This window comes from Lissotriton vulgaris, chromosome 12 (assembly GCF_964263255.1).
Source record: "Lissotriton vulgaris chromosome 12, aLisVul1.2, whole genome shotgun sequence".
Classification (NCBI taxonomy): Eukaryota; Metazoa; Chordata; class Amphibia; order Caudata; family Salamandridae; genus Lissotriton; species Lissotriton vulgaris.
Genome location: NC_141700.1, coordinates 197,001,352 through 197,019,476, shown reverse-complemented (window position 1 = coordinate 197,019,476; position 18,125 = coordinate 197,001,352).

Genomic DNA, 18,125 nt, shown 5'->3' with positions numbered 1-18,125 from the left:
TTAATTTCCCATGTTAATTCCCATAGAGAAATTTGGGAAGCAATACACAAAAAACAAATGAATGGAAGTACACCAAATTGGAAAGAACGTTAAAACTTTACCTGGAAGGTTTGCTTTTTTTGCTTTTTGTAATTTCGTGTCAATCAGTCCAGCCAGTTTTGAGAAATACACATTAAAAATAGGTTTGGGTTGTTCATGAAGGGGTTATAAATCAGCGTAACTGAAGACGGGAGTCCAAATATGCACTGATTTGTACTTTAGAGGGGACTAGTCAATCCTGATTGGCTGGATACAACCTGAACACTATGTTGTGCAGCCATTACAGGACTCAGTGGCATGGTCCCTGCATCATGAAAATGATCAAAACTATAAATAAAGGGGCAGGTTTAGCACACCCTAACCTCATAGGGCCTTTGGATCAAAAAGGGACCCCTCTTACATTGGCTGGCCACAACATGTACAATATGTTGTGGTAGCCAACCAAGTTGTAGGATCATGGTACTTATAAAAATCCATTGTATTGATTGCCAGATTTGTACACACATAATGTGTGGTAGCAGGTATTTTAAGAATATAAATCATTTGTTGGAGGTACTATTTTAGTTTTTGGAATTGTGGTGTGTTCTAAGGTAATTTCACTCTAAGAAATGCTGGCATTAAATTACCCATATTTGAGATTAAAATGTTTTATCTCCTAATTTTGTCATAGAGGTTATGGAAGGTCCTCAAGAAGCCAAACTGAAATCCCATTTTCTACAAAAGCTCATTATCTTCCTCAGCCATATGAGAATAAAGTCTGACATTCTGAGTAAAGCCTGTCACTGTAACTGAAGCAAAAGCCTAACAGTTGATTCCCCAATGTTCTATTGCAGCCTTCCACAGTGTACTAATGAACAACTAGAGCACTAACATTCTATATTGATAACTGAAGTGTGGCACACCTGAACCCCTCTTGTTGGATTCAAAGCTTTAAAACTTAAAGCATTTCCTTTAGAAATTAACAAAAGAAGAAGGTTACTCTGCCACAGGAATTATGGTTAATGCTCTAAAAACTAAAATGGGGGCACATTTTCTATGAGTTCACAAATGTATTTCTCATCCATGCGAGCAAAACATCTGTCATGAATACTGAAACGTACACTTTGAACCTCAGAAGCAGTCTGTCAGTTATCTCATCAATGTACTGCTGCAGCTTCCCACAGTGCTCTTATAAAAAACTTGAGCTCTAATAATTATATTTATGATAAAAGTGTGGCACACCTTAAGCCATCTTGATGTCAAAGCTGTAAAACCTAGTGAATTTCCTTTAGAAATGAACAAATTGAGAGGGCTCATTTTGCTATAGAATTCATGCTTAATGCTCTATATAACAAGAATGAGAACAAGCAGGTGGCGAGAGCAGTGGCAGCACAATGGACAACAGAGGGCAGATTGTGGGGGACTGGGGCATGTACACAAAGAAAGTAGGGCAGAGGGGAAGTGGTCAGGCGCACCATGCTCACCAGGGTGAATAGGCTAGCTGGGGCAAGGGTAGGAAGCTGATCGAAAAAGTGCCTGTCGGAAAGGCCAGGGGCCTGGAGATGGTAATCAGAGAACAGACAAGAAGTGACCAACATCAGCATGCACATCTCACTACAGAAGGCAGGAGGGAAGTGGCAGGGATGAGAGCATGAAGAACAGAGGGCAAGGCAGAGGGGGCTGGGACAACAAGCTGTGGAGGAAGGCAGGCTGTCATGAGCAGCAAGCTGACCATAATGAGCAGGCCATCCTTGGCAGAGACAGCAAGCGGACCACAGAGAGTAGTCAAGCAGGGGATAGGTGCATGCAGATTCAGAAAGAAAGGCGGGCGAGAGCTGCGTGGGAGCAGGAGCAGTAAGCTGACAATTCAGTTCAGGCCTTGATTGGCAGATGTAGCACAACAGCTCATGGAGGGAAGGTGGGAAGAGATAGGAGCATTCACACAAAGGATTGAGGTCAAGGGGAAGCAGGGAGGGGGCAGCAAGTTTACCATTTATGGAAGGTTGGTCTGCCCAGGGAGTGGAAGCTGAGCAAGGAATAGGACACAAATAGGCTGGGGCACTTAGATAGACAACAGATGGTTGGGTGGAGGGCAACAGGGGCAGAACACTCAATATGGAGGGCAGACCGAGAAAGACAGGGTAAGGACAAAATAAATACAGGACAGGAGACACATAAAAGGGGACAGGAGCACAAAGAGAATGGAGGGCAGGGTAGAAGTTTCAGGGGTGGAAAACTGACCCTGCAGGGCTTGTTGCTTGGGCAGAGCAACACAACATTTCATGGAGGGCAAAAGGGATGAGGTATGGGCATGCACACAGAGAATGCAGTACAGATGGAAGGGGAACTGGGGCAGCAAGCTGACCACAAAGCTGGTCAGGAGGAAACAGGGGCAAACAGACAGAGAATGGAGAGCAGGCAGGAGTTGTGCAGGGGGAGGGCAGCAAACTGATTCTTCAGAGCAGGCCGCTATGGACAAGGGAAGCAAGATGACTATGTAGGAAAGGAGGGAGATGGAATGGGCAGGCAGACAGTGAACACAAACCAGGCAAGAGGGGGCACCATGCTGACCAATGAATGCATGCTGCTTTGTGTTGGTCACTAGCCAGTGGTTGCCCGGGCCAGCAGTATAATGTAACATTAGGCCTGAGCTGTGAACTCCGCTCAGATTGTGGAGTTTTTTGCACTCAGTGGAGCTCGCAGAGTGCAAAAAGCCGCACTGTGCATAGCGAGCAGAGCCGAGCTTCTCCCTCACTGATGCTCACCAATGGTAAGTTGGTGAGCGCAAGCAAGTAAACTCTATTGTGAGACCACTTCCCAATGAGAATTCTCAACGCATGTGGTCGCAAATGTTTGCTACCGCTATCGTTGCAAAACTTTCTGATCAAGTTGAGGAAGCTGCCACTCAAGTAGAACTTCTACTCGGGCACCAGAAAGAAGCAGCACCCTAAAACACTGCACTTGATGCTGTTTGTACTGATTTTACTCCGTGGGACAAACACCTGGGGCTAAAAATCTGCTAGAACAGCGCAAGGGAATGCACTCCACTGCTTATGGAACTCCGCATAGCTTGGCAATGTTTTTGTCACTCCGACAAGGCCTTTTCAACATGTCCCAAGTGATGCAGTATGTTAGGTAATAAGCAGGCCATGGCAGCAATAGTTAGCTCAGTAAAATACTAATGCATTTCATAGTTTATGTTTTTAGTTTGAAACATTACCTTATTTCAGCACTTAACTATAACATCACTTTAACCTTTGTTTTTCAGTGAATTTCTAGGTTTTTATTTTAAAGTAAGCTAAAACCTTACAAATGGGGACTGGTAGTACACAGTGTTTTATCGTAGGACATTTAGTATGAGCAACATTATGATAAATTTTGGAAAAGAAAAATCATTCGAATATTTGGCACGAATCAAAAAGATTGACAAAAATGTTGTCATACAATTTCATTTTCAGTCAATATCTGCTGTGGTCTAACAGAGCTTAACATCACTTAACTTATCAAACCTTTTATCACCAATCACAAAAATGAGGGAGACCATCTAATATTTGAATGAATAACCTAGCACTAGTGGTGGTCACATATATAAGTACCTTCTGTATATCAGAACATGATTCTGAGCACTATAAAGTTATGATATTCTTTGCTGTTTCACATGTCATCATAGAGAACTTCCCATAACCTGTACATTTTAGGTTAAGTATTCACTCAATAGCATTTATAAGTGAGGGGTTGATGTACAAACAGATAAAGAAAACAGTTGGTCCTAGACAATACTAACTATACTCAATCTGTGTCAGTAAAAGAGTATACTATGAAAACAATTCATATAAGCAAAATTATATAGTCTAGAGGCACATTAAAAAAAACAAAGAAATCATCAAATCATAAATTGGGGGCTACCGAAGATTCAATAATATAAATGTTCGCTTGCAGAAAACTGTATTTTGATCAGAGTTGAAACTTATAAAATCTAATGAATCATGGCCATAGAAAATGTCATAATAGAGATTCCATACTAAATTATTTATACATGACCAAATTGATCCACCCACTGTTTTTGAACTGTTCAATATTCACTTGTGAGAAACGACTTGATAATTAATAACTAATAATACAGCACAGTCTGTCATCATTCAGGGTGGACCCAAACCTCCTCTATTTGCTCAAACTGAGGCAATAAAGGCTCATTAATATCTATTTATCCAAACCACAATTGCAGCTCCCCCATTTTTTATAAAACTTGAATCCTATGAAAGAAGGTGATAAGGTCAAACATATTTGCAATGTAATTGACAGGAGCAGTGGATTTACATTTTTTATAAAGTTCTTTGTGGATTATCACTTTGACATATTGAAGCATAAAGGGTAGTTGAATCCTCTTTATGGGCGATTAAAGCACTTACACATCAAGCACCATTCCCACAAATAGACGTCCATTGCTTTTGAATGGTAGTGGTAGAAATCAAAAACGTAGAGCTTCACTCTAACCTGACACCAAAGAGATGCCAACTATAGGATGGACAAGGAGGTGATCATTTTGTAGACCCTCAACTCCCACAAGCAGCAAGTAAAAACCTTGCAATGATTGCAACTGAAGTGTGTCATCAAGGCATGGATTTACCTAAATTTTGCATTAGGTTGAGCCACATTTTTAATGCAGCCCGCCACAAAATATATTCCTAGATTTACTGTTCCCTGCAAAGCTCTATTTGTGTAGCTATGAGTGGCCTAGTAAAAAATAAAGTAATGCAATGCAAAGCACTGTTATGCATTACTTAGCATCAGGGAGGAATTCCATGGGTGAAGTATGTGCAATATCGTGCATCCACCCATGGAGTTTGACACAATCCCAGATTCAATAAAGGCAGTAAACCTAGATTTGCGACAAAATGTCTACCCGAGGCTGGTGTTGCAAGAAGAAATTTCTTCATCCCTTCTCGATAATTTTCCTTTCTCTGTATGCTTCATTCAATAGCACATTTAGAAAGAAGAATATGCCTCAATGGATTGCTTTTGTGCTTCAATGTATCCTATCCTGTAGAAAAACATTCTGCCCATAATACAGAAACCCATGCACCATGGTGCAAGCGTGCCTGCATTGATGCTAGGCTGGTTAAAGTGCGCCAGCACTATGAAAGAGCAGAAGTATGCCATATCCTAGTAGGTATGGCACATTTCTGATCTCCCCCTTTCGCGCAAAGCTTTACAGCAAGTTGCCTTGCTGCCTTACATTGAGGGAAACGTTAGTAAATCTGGTCCCATGTTCTTTGGTGGAAGATTGGATTTGGCGTGGTGGTGGTAGTACCTTCCTCCTCGGAACTAGTGGTAATCCCTGTTGCCTCACCTCACTAATCTATTGCAGCCTTTATGACTGTTTCTAAGGGCATGTATCCCCCAAAAAAGGGTAATGTCAAAGATTACCATGATCTGTTGTAACTTCTGCCCCTGGAAATTGGTCAGAACAGCATTAAAAAGAGCGTGGTTTACTCCATGTGAGACTCTTTTAACTGCAAAAGAAAAAAAATCATCTGATAGACTTACTTGTGTACTAACATATAACCCCAAAGCTAATAAAATCAAAAAAATCATTCTACATAAATGGAGGCTCATTGAGCAATTTGACATTCCTAAACCGTTATTTTCATTCCGCAAATGTAAAAACATACGTCAATACCTTGTTAAAGCAACTAGGGAGCCACCGCCCAAAAGTGGACTTAGAAATATACAGGGGCTCCCACCTGTTAATGGACATTTTAAATGTATCAATTTTGGGGTATGCATGTACACCACCAACTCTAAATTTGTACTGCTGAACAACGTGAAACATGTTCAAAATAACTTTTCAAACTGTAACACCAAAAATTTTATATATTGCCTGTCATGCCCGTGTGATAAGGTATATATAGGGCACACTAGACAAGCAGTGAAACATAGAGTGATGCAACATCAATCAAGAATTCGTTGTAGAAATCAGGGGGCCCCTTTAGTACAACATTTCTTGGAACACGGTCATAATGAAAATGACATTAGATGGTCTGTTCTGTTGATTGTTAAACCCCAAAATAAGGTGACTCTGAATAAGCTTGAGACTAGAATAATTGAGAAGCGCCACACTGCAACGCTTGGCTTGAACGATCATGATAAAATATGGGCGCTTATCTGAAGTTTTCTTTTTCCCTGATGCTGAGACAGATTAGGATCTGTCTAGGTGACCTACAGATTGAATATCTGTAAATTGCTTTGTGCATAGCTGAGCTGTTGTATGTATGTGTTCTCTCCAGTACTGATGTGTTACTCTGTATGTTTCTATTAATTTTGTAAATACATATGTGTTTTTGTTGATGTATGTATTCTTCCCTTAGGTCATTAATTGTATGTATGTACCTATCAGTGACATTTGATTATGTATTCATCTCTGTACTGCCCTTTGTAGTTTGGTGGTGCCACTTGGCACCATGATGGTGGAGGAAGATATAGTCGGACCAGCGACATATCCTGTGGGACTTGAATGAATGGTAAACGTTGAATATAGGTGTGTTTTGATCAGTATGTCATTTTATTATGACATCTTTGTTGCATTTTGTTTCTTCATTAGTGAGGACAACTTATTTATTTTTAATGTTATTTTCATTTTTATTTCTTCTTTATTTTTGGGTCTTTTAGTATACAATACATGGTTGAGTGGAAGTCCTCTTACTCATTTGGCTTCTACTCTTGTGATGCCGAGTACCGCGTTAGCTGATAGATACTCTGGAAGAGCGTTTTTTTTTCTTCATTTTTCTTGTTAACCCTTAAGGCTACTGAGTTATGCCCGAGCCGGGGGCTGTAGTCCCTTATTTATTTTTGTGGTACTGTTGGGGCCGATCACGTGATACGCCGGGTCGCGATCACGTGAGATGCCGAAAACTGCTTTAGATGAACGCATCTGTTTGAGCCAGGCATTTGCAGGGATGGAAGCAGCCGCGGATTTCTTACGCTTAAGTCTACTTATTTAACAAGGTATGTGGCTAACTCGATTTCAGGAACTAGGGGAATAGATAGCATGAAGAGAGTGTGGGAGTCCTTGTCTTTTACTTTGTGCCATGAGGACTTTTGAGATTACAAATGCTGATAACAGTGCCCTGTGTTTGCAGCATTGGTGGACACTATATGAATTGTCAGAAGAGGAGGGTGTTCCGCGTTTTAAGGGTTCACGATTAATGTTTGGTGAAGACTTAATCCTGTATGTTCCAGGTAAGAGAGTGTAGTTGTTTGTGTTCAGCCACTACTGTGAGACTTAATTTGTTTGCTTAGTAGGAAATGTTCCACCCTAATAGCATTTTTGTGTTACTTTCTTCATGTAGAGAGAAATTGATATTGTTCTGGACGGTTTTTTGGAGACTGCGCCTTGTTTGGAATAGTAGTAAGTGGCTTGTTACCCTCAACCCCTAGGTGGTGGTGCATTTACTTTGAGTAGGGACTACATGGAGTTAGTCCATAAGTGGGTGTCATTTATTTTATTTGTGAGTAGCTTTTCTGTATTGGCGCTTTCTTTATTATGTGGTAGTACTGGTTGATGTATTGACTGAATGGCACTATTGTGTGTGGTGTTCCCATTCGTCCTCTCTTCAGGTGTTGGTGGCAGTTACTATGCACTAGGGTGGCGCAGAGACGGTTACTTGTGAACCAGATAGGTCCTTTTTGTGTATTTGTAGGTTCTCTATTCACCCTTGTCCTGAAGAGGCCTAGCTACCTGGAGGCCAAAACACGTCCGCGTTGACATGCCATTCTCTACAAGAGGAGTATGTTGATATTGTGTACCTGAATACATTTTTTGCTTGAACACAATCTTGAATTTTGGTTCAGAACTTTGCAGAACCTATTGTATCTGTGCACGACGTCCTCTTAGTGGACCCCCTGATTGAGTAGGGGGGCACTCCGTTTGATTTAGTAATACGTCTTTGGGTGAAAACAGAATTTTTTCTTATTTTTTGTGACAGATTCCTTGCTCTACTTGAATTTAAATATGTGTATATAGGTGTTTTGCTGAAATAGAGATGTATGTATATATGTACATTTGATATGATAAATAATATTTTGTGTTAAAAAACAGTATTATCAATTGTGAAGTACAGATTACTACAAATGAAATTGTTAATTTTACAATAGTTTGAAAATTATTTGTAGAATTGTGTTCTCTTAGTTTGGGAATTGATTAACCCCGACTTATATAGGATTTTGGTATTGATCCCTCCCAACCATTTTTGCTCCTTTGAAGCCTTGGAAATATGAAACATTCCGGATGGGGTTCCTCAGAACTTAATGTATTTGAAAAGTACCTGTTCCACCACTTGGACCTAGTAAGTCAGCAGGGAAAACAGAGACATCATGAAGGGGTTTACAAAACAGCAGTTTTTTCTTTCATGAAATATGTTTATTTTTTTAAACAATGAGGCCTAGATTTGCTAAATTATCACACAACAGAGTGAAGCTGCTGAAAATGCTGCTCTGTGCTGCATGAAAAGGAGAGAGCAGGAAAACACCATCATTTAAAGAAATATGGCACTCTCCTCCATTCTCCCTAGTGTTGGTGCAGAAATATGCTGCTGTGCACCACAGACAGATATTTTCACCATAGTGAAAGGCTGTCTGCGTGAGTCTAGCATATGTTTTGTACTGAAAAGATACCCATACTGTACAAAATACTATGATCAGACTAACTTTTAAACTTTTCCCACCTTGTATGTGTGCTGTACAGTGCAGTACACAGGCAAAGTCGGAAAACAAAGGAGGAAAAAAAACATTTCACCACGATATCACCTGATTGAAGTGGGCTCTATTTTATTTGACACATCCTATCAACTTTTTTTTTTATTAAATTGGGTTTTGCATCAGAAACCTTTAGTGGTTGTATGGGAAAACCCATTCTTCACACACCAAACTCCCTCTAGGTGCTAAGTAATGTAAAGCAAAACTATGTGTTGCTTTGTGCTATGTGCTACTTTGTTCTTCTTTCAAGTGATTTTCCAGTGGAAAACAAGTTTTGTGGTTGAAAGTTTTGCTAGTGGCCTGTGTAAAAATTGTACCTGAGGGTAAGCCTCATATGCAAAAGCTGTGCAAAAAACTGGTGGGAGACAGGTTTGAGTAGACCTGTCTGTCAGCCACAGCACATTTTAGTTGTTACAGTTCCCTTGATACATCTTCTACACAAACCAGTGTTTAAAATATATTAGATTTAGACCAGACCATGTTGACCTAATGTATTTGCAGCTTCTGCCTGATAACTATACACTTTTTGCAGTAATTCATTCTGCACTCAGATCTAGAAATTGCAGATGCGATTGACGGCTGCTAGTATTTTGTGACTTTGCGCAATTTTTTTGATGAATTTTAAACTGAAATGTTGATGCATTTTATACTTTGTTTTTTATCTTTCATGGTTGTGACCACTTCTGAATAAAGATTATGGTAATAATACACAACCAGTCCTCTGAATATCAAAATTACAAAATTACAAAACAAATCCCAACCATTTTAGGAGAAAAATTAAAAGAAATACACGTCTACAAAAAAAAGACAATCATACAAGTGAAAAAAAATAGAAAATGTTTGCCCGGACCTACCCTAAGTCAGTGCCTGTGAAGCTGTGCTTATGCCTACTACCACACTGCCATTCTCCTGCCACAATTTTCTACGACCCAATGAAGGTGTAATAACATTGATGGTCATGATAGGTACGTGGCACAGAGGTGGGCATTAGGTCTCTGTGGAAGTAGTGCAGTCACCAGGTCTATCTACATACCTAGAACATGTTATGCGTATAGGTGCTAGAATACTAGTAAGTTGACTTAGGTGAGATTGCATATTTCTGAGTTTCACTGTATTCCAGTTATAATTATAACTAGCAGCCCATCCCAAAGTTGTCCGGGTATGAATTCCTGCCGGCCAGTAGTATATTGTTTTGTAGGATTTCGGTTTTATAGCATTTCTGTGACAGGCCTGTTAAACGCTCCGATTCACAGTGCACTTATGATGCACTTAAGAGTGTGCGTTCAGTAGTGTGTGAACTTGAGTTTCCCTACTTTATTTTTCCTTGTAATATTATATAGCCCGAACTCGACAACATGGCATGAGCACAATTTACATTACAGAAGAACACATTCATTTGTGGTAGGTACGGGGAGACAAAGCGATTTGCCTGGAATCACAGGATGTTGAGCTGATGCCGAGATTCAAACGTCGCTCCCCAGCTCTAAAGTTCGAAATTCTAGAACTTGTGGCGGGAGGTGTGTCTAAAAGTGTATGTCGGTGCTGGCCATCAATGAGAGAGACCTGTGCATTTTTCAAATGGGTGGTGAAAAAATATGAGTATGGTGCTGGAGATGTGGGCCGCGTGCCACCAATGTACTTACCGGGGGAGGGTAAACACCCATTAATCCACAACTTTCTTTCCGCGTACCATCACTCCGCATACTTTCATTATGAAAGTACCATGACTCCGCAATGCCATTATAACGCATGGCATTACACTTTATATGGTTTTACCACGCATACATTTACAACGAAATTCTTATAAATGCATGAATGGTAAAAGCATGTTTTTTTTTAAATGTTTGGATAAGGTAAGTATGGGTATAGGGGTATATGTTTTGGGGTACTGAGGTATATGTTTTGGGGTGTTTGGGTATTTTAAGGGTTCAGATATAGTTTTGGGATATGGGGTACAGGGGTAGTTTTAGGGGTTTAGGGAAAGGTATGGGTTTTGGGGTACAGGGGTATTTTTAGGGTTGAGGTCTAGGTTTGGGTTTTGGGGTACAGGGGTATTTTTAGGGTTCAGGGCCAGGTTTGGGTTTTGGGGTGCAGGGGTATTTTAGGGTTCAGGGGTAGGTTTGGGTTTGGGGTACAGGGGTATTTTAAGGGTTCAGGGCTAGGTTTGTGTTTTGGGGTACAGGGGTATTTTAGGGTTCAGGGACAGGTTTGGGTTTTGGGGTACAGGGGTATTTTTAGGGTTTAGGGGTAGGTTTGGGTTTTGAGGTACAGGGGTATTTATAGGGTTCAGGACTAGGTTTGGGTTTTGGAGTACAGGGGTATTTTTTAGAGTTTAGGGATAGGTTAGGATTTTGGGGTACAGGGTATATTTATAGGGTTAAGATGGGTTAGTGTTTAAGGGTGTTGGGGTATTTTAAGGAGTAAGGGTGGGTTATGATTATGGGGTGTAGGGGTATTTAAAAGGAGCAGGGTGGGATTAGGACACAATATGTGACATGGCATGAAGGGCGGAACGTACCACAAGCCCCCAGCGTTTGTCGCACCCTCAGCACACACCCACAGCACAACGCAGACACACCCACAAGGGACTACTTTGCTGGCACAGTTCTTTTACCTTTTAAATGTATATGGTGGGCGTCTGCATAGCCTATGTCCTTCTGCTGCAACTGCCCTTTCCAACGCTGTATTGGGTGTTGTGATTGGTGCTGTGGTTCCTGAGATTACCCGCCTCAAATGTTTGGGCTCTCTCTTTATTATATTAGTATGGATTGTGAATTGAATTACTTCATTAGCATGGAATACGCTGGTTTCAGATTTAGATTGACCAGATTTAAAGAATGAGCGAAACTGGGGGAATTCCTTTATTCAAGGAGAATTCTTAATTCCACCAGAATCTGTGGTTGCTTTCAATTAAGTGTTCGTGGAGCAAAACATATGTTGGCACCGTTTTGGTTTGCTCTTGTACATTGTTTGAAGATGATCCCTTATGGACTTTAGGAACATTTTGTGTGAAGACATGTTCATCGAGCTCAATATAGTTTCTATATAATGAGAAAAACCTTAGGGGCATATCAACAAGGGCCTTATCCCTGCTTTTTTGGCTTTAAAATCCCAAAAAGCGGAGATAAAACTATTGCCCTATTTTACAAGTGGGTGCTAACATGAATTAGCGCATGTTAGCACCTGTTTTCCCGACACCTCGCTTTGTACCTCTAATGAGATGCAAAGTGGGCGTCACTGGGCAGTACTGGTTGTAGATTATCGCTGATGTGCACATCGCAAGGAGGCCCACGCATTTTAGCAGACGTTAGTTTGTGGCGAAAACCGGGGTTTTCGCCAGAAAGTAACCTCTGCTAAAATGCTGAATTGCTTATACTTTACATTGGGGTGGATTAAGCTGATATGACCACAGGGTAGTTTCAGCAAGGTTATGGCCGTTTCCAATAGAACATCACCGGAAAACCAGCAATGTTTCATGGAAAACACCGCTATCGCTGGAATAATTATCGCCATTTTGCTATGCATTGTTAATACAGCGCTAGCTTGGTGATAATATCCAGCGATAGCCGGCGATAAAATATCTCACGCTAAGCGCGGCCAGCGATAATTATCACTGACGCTTGATGATATGCCCCCAAGTTCTCAAATATGAGTTAATAGTGTGCTTTCTAAAGCAAAACGGTGAATACATGTCTGAAAACACAAACACCTTTACGTGAAATCACCAGCAAATAAACATTTTAATTTTTATCGTCAGCAGGATCCAAAATTTCAGGTTGATAGTTACTGATTTATCACTAATACAACTGATTAAAGACTTGGAGAAAGAGTTAAATTATATCATCTGGAATCAGCTGGATGTAACAATGTGCAGCTATTGCATATTTACCCAAATACTCTTGTGGAAATCAAGCTGTTAATGTTTGCAAATGAAATAAACACCATTAACACCACTGCTGGTTTACTGGCACACTGTTTTTGCTTCCTACAGCTTGTAATTGAAATCCCTACTGCTTAATTGGGAAAGAAATGAGAGTTTAACCTAGTTTACAAAACCTTAAGAGATGCGCAAAGCAACGGTGTTCCTTTAAAAAATAAGATGTTATCCAACTGATTTAGCATGCTTAAACTCTAAAACAGAATATTGGTAAATAAAACTGTGAAATACAGAGTTCTTTCTAATAAATTATCTTCAACGGCATTTTCTCGACCCGTGCAACAATTCTTACTATGATCTCGCATGTGCTCTTTTGCCACAAGTACAATAGTTTGGCAAGAAGAACATATTTTTTTTGTGCTGGAAAAGCAAAAATAAATGAAGTCAGTTATTTTAATTCCTCCATTCCTGTACATATTTATTTGAAAGTTTATTATTCAGATTGTTATGCCTTCTTCTGTAAAAAGTAGATTGTTTTTTTAAATGTCAAGAGAAAGCAATAACATTTCGCAATCGTCCTCACTAGAGGGAAGTCATCAAACAACAGACAATTGCCTCGAAAAGAATAACACACAATCTAGTCTTTCATCACAAAGTATTGTGTGCCCGAAAATTGAAGACACTTTTGCAAAATGAGCATTTTTGTGAGTAAATTTCCTATCCTGTGTCACAGAATGTGAATTGGCAGAATTGTACCTGCACAAAGAGGATTAGGAAATGTGGACTTTACATCATGTTTGTTGATCGGCCTACCACAAAATAGTTAAACACTCAAATTCACAACTTTATAACATTCTTTTACCACTTATAGGGAGATAAAAGTGTCTTTTCAGAGTGGTAGTGGAAAAGGAAAATATATATGTAAGTGAAAAAACATTTCTGTTAGATTTACACATGAGGAACATTTCACCCCAGTTAAAATATGAATTTATACATTTAGGCATTGTAATACTCAAGGCAAAATATGACAGTTGTACAGTTACTTTATTCTGCTTGGCATCTACACATATATATATATATATATATATATATATATATATATATATATATATATATATATATATATATATATATATATATATATATATATATATATATATAGTTAGGATTTTTTCTCTATGGAACTTTTGAAAATTCTATGTCTAATATGTCTAAAACGCGTTTTTCCCATTCATTTTTCCATAGGGCCTTTGGCCTCACTTTTAGCTCGAACGGCTGAATGGATTTACACGAAACTTGGCAAAATTATAGGGACTGTTAGCCCGATGTGCCTTTGCTGGGTCTCAATATATGTGCTCCAGTGGATTTTGAGAAATTAACGTTTAAAAAAACAGATATATCTGTGACAGCGTCCCAGATAGCGCTCCAGATCGCGTACTTTTCGCGTAACGGAGCTTTGCGTAGCGAAGCTGATTGGCTCTCCGGTGTCTGTCAACACTCTAAACAGTCCGGTGCGGCCGCCATCTTGTCTCTCGGTAGGATCGAGAGACAAGGGGAGGAGAAAAACGAAGGGGGAATTTAATGAAAGGGGGCAAGGTAGACCCCTCTTGACCCCCTAGGAATGATGTTGGGGTTATTAAAGGGTCCCGTGGGGCAAATAAAAAAAATTTGATTTTCGCGGTAGAAGCACTTCTCGGTTCGCGAACCGGGTCGCAAACTGGTAGCGAAACATGAATTCGCCATTTTGTGTTTCGATTTAATTAAATTACTAGATGGAGGAAAAGCAATGTGAGTATTGGGTATAAGGGGGTCCTGACCCCCTATGTTTTCTGAGGGTGGTTGAGGAGGCTCATATATGTTGATACTTGTCTTCCAGCGGTTGCGCGTGAGCGTTTTTTTTTTTTTTTTGCCGCTTGACTTCTGTTAACGTTCGATTCGAAGGAAATTAGGAAGTGTTGATCGCCATTTTGACACTGCGAGTAAATATATTGTTAAAATAATTGTTATAAATTAATCCGTATTGATAAACATTGTGTGCGCCATCTTGCTTTTTTTCCAATGCCACACTTTTGTCGTGCACGGCAGCCATTTTAGATGCCTTGACCAGACCCACTCTCTGCACGCCGCCGATCCTCAGCATGGTTCCCCACCCTCGCAAGCATCTCCCCCACGCACTGGTCACCCCTGCTCCCTCTCTCATGCATGGGCCAGAAACCTCCTCCCATCTGCGCTGTTCTTCTCTGAGAATCACACCCTGTGCCCGCCCGACACCTCCCTTTCACCCTATTCACTACCGCACCCTCTGACACTCCTCTTCCTCTGTGTCCGATTGTCCAGGCTGGTCCCAGGCTATCACCTAGCCCTGCAGATGTAGTTTATGGCCCCAGCTGTAGAGAATCACCCCTCTTCAAAGGAGTTACAGTAGATCAAAGCCCCCACCCGATGAGATCCGTCACACCACACGCGTTCCTACTATCTGATAACCATCCTGTATTGTGCTTGGGGAGGGGATTCTCACTGTGAGGGTGTGTGGGTCCGAGCCTGAAGCGGAAGATTCCAGGGATGCCTCTTTGTACATCAAAGTTTTTACAAGTATGTGTCACATTAAAAATATATAGCACTCCAACAAAGTAGTAGGATTATAACACTTTAATAACTTATAAATATATACAACGCAACAAAAACAGTAAATACATTTAAATATTTTTTTGAAAAAAGAAGCAACAATGGTCAGTAGCTGTGTTTTGTGCGAATAGTCCCAAGGCAGCACAACGTGCTGAGTTCTGGACGGCACCCAGGTGATGTTACCTGGGTGCCGCACTGGTTTTTGGTATCCTACAATGCAGCTCCGAAAAACGGCGTGGGGCGTCCCCGGGGGTGCGGAGGGAGGCCTCGTCAGTAGCGGTCTGTTGTGCGAATAGTCCCAAGGCAGCAGAACGCGCTGAGATGTGGATGGCACCCAGGTGATGTCCAGTAAGTTGCCGCACTGGTTTTGGTATCCTACAATGCTGCTCCGAAAAACTGCGTGGGGCGCCCCGGGGGGGGGGGGGGGGGGTGGAGGCGGCGTGAACGGGCCTCCCCAGGTGGAGGCTCGTCTGCTGTGGTGGGGTGCCCCTTTACCGTTTCAGTTGTCATTCCGCCCGCTTTTGCTACACTGTGCCTCATCCGCCATTCAGCTGTTTATCGCCCGCTCTTGCGGCTACAGCGTCTCGCTCACCATGTAGTTGAGTTGCACCCACTCTTGCGGTGCAGCGATAGGCGGCTGCCACAGGACTCTTAAAATGGCGGACGGCTCTTCGGATTTGGGCCTGGTCCACTAAAATGGCCCTGGGACACCTTGGAACTCGGACGCTTGTCTGCTAGGTCTTGGACCCCATTCTCGAAAGCGTCCCCTGAGCCTTGAAGATTCTACAAAAGTCTTGGGGGCCCCCGACTCCTGCAGGCTTCCGGTGGGGAGCGGCTGCCATGATTGCTCGCGGAATGACCACGACGGAGCCACGAGATGGTGGTGCTCTCATGCTGACGCCAGCTTCAGTCTGAAACATCCAGAAACAAGGTGGGGCTTTCATCGTTTGGGAAAAAAAAATGTTTTAATCCAATGAAAAGTGTTATTTTTAGGTCATATGATCAAGCCTTCCATCATTAGGAAACCAAAAGTAAAATGAACCAATGAAAAGTTTTATAAACAAGTCACATGACCTGTTATGCGGCATAGGGCTATAAAAAGCGTAGAAAATCCGTTGGCACGTGAGGCGGCGTCAGTAGCGGACCGATGTGCGAATAGGCCGAAGGCAGCACAACGCGCCAAGATCCGGATGGCACCGAGGTGGTGTCCAGCAAGTTGTCGCACTGGTGTGGCCATCCTACAATGCTGCGCCGAAAGTCGGCGTGGGGCGCCCCGTTGGCCTGTGAGGTCGCGTCAGTCAGTGGGGGCTGTTTGAGGATCTGACTGCATTGGAAAGCAATGTGATGCTGTCGTCGCCCCCAAGATGGAGGCTCCTCGGCTGCAGTGGGGCGCCCCTTGGTGTTTCACTCGCTATCCAGCTGAGTTGCGTCCGCACTTGTGGCTACAGTAGGCCGAAGGAAGCACAACGCGCCGAGATCTGGATGGCACCGAGGTGGTGTGCGTCGCCCCCAAGATGGAGGCTCCTCGGCTGCAGTGGGGCGCCACTTGGTGTTTCACTCGCTATCCAGCTGAGTTGCGTCCGCACTTGCGGCTACAGTAGGCCGAAGGCAGCACAACGCGCAGAGATCTGGATGGCACCGAGGTGGTGTCCAGCAAGTTGCCGTACTGGTGTGGCCATCCTACAATGCTGCGCCGAAAGTCGGCGTGGGGTGCCCCGTTGGCCTGTGAGGTGGTGTCAGTAGCGGACCGATGTGTGAATAGGCCGGAACCAGCACAAGGCGCCAAGATCCGGATGGCACCGAGGTGGTGTCATAGTTGAGAGTTCTGAGCAGCGCTTGTAACACTGTCTGAAGCTTATTTGCACCTGCTGCAGTTTCACTATTGCCCTGGTGTGGCCAAAGATCGCCCATGACATAGGCGGCCGTCTCCCGGGGTCCGGCGGAACTTTTTTCCTTTTCCTTTCTGCATCTTGTCCCACAATCCGTTTGACCTGAAGACACGACCAGGTCCCTGAATGTGTGCAAGGGGACGCTATTGATTGAATCAAAATGGCGGCTTCACACAAAGCTGACTCAAGCGTTGCTGCTGATGCTATACAGACAAAAACTGGTTTTCAGTTTGTACATTCTTCAGGATTTTTCCATCCAAGGCTGGTTGAGAGTTTGTAGAACAATGGCTTCAGATCTTGCCCTCCCCTCTTTTGACTGATGGTTCTTGTTGCCTATCTCTTCTGTTGTCATTTAACTGAACCTTTTTTGACTGCCGAAAGGGGTTCTGGTCCGACCGCTGGTTGGTGGAGACATTTTGACTATATCCTGGACCTGCCCGGACTCGCCCAAAATGGCACCGGTATAAATGGGACTCGTAACTCCTTGTTGTGTACTGGTTGCACAACCTTGATATCACAAGATACGTATGCAGTTTTGAAGCACATGGCGGGCGGGGACGAGAATTGATTGAATATTTCGACATCTCTATTGATATTAAGTTCTGATGTGTTATTGATTACTGTACTATTGAAAGTTCGAATTAACGTCACCCATGGTACTTGCCCGCAAATGTATATCTAGATAATTTTATTGTAAGTGGCCCTGTCATATTTTAATTACAAAATGTACGTCCACCGATTCCGCAACTGTTAGACACCTTAGTTCTTGCAACCTAATGGCCCGCTCGTTACGTTCCTCTACAGTGTAAATGTCTCCTCATCATATACGATTCCAGTTTGCTCCGTGGCCGGCCCACGTGGTTATAGGCCCGTATTTGTATACTGACATTTTCACAATAAAGGTTTTTAAAACAAAACATGGTAGTAGTATTTACATTGGTAAAGTTTTTAATTTTAGTCAC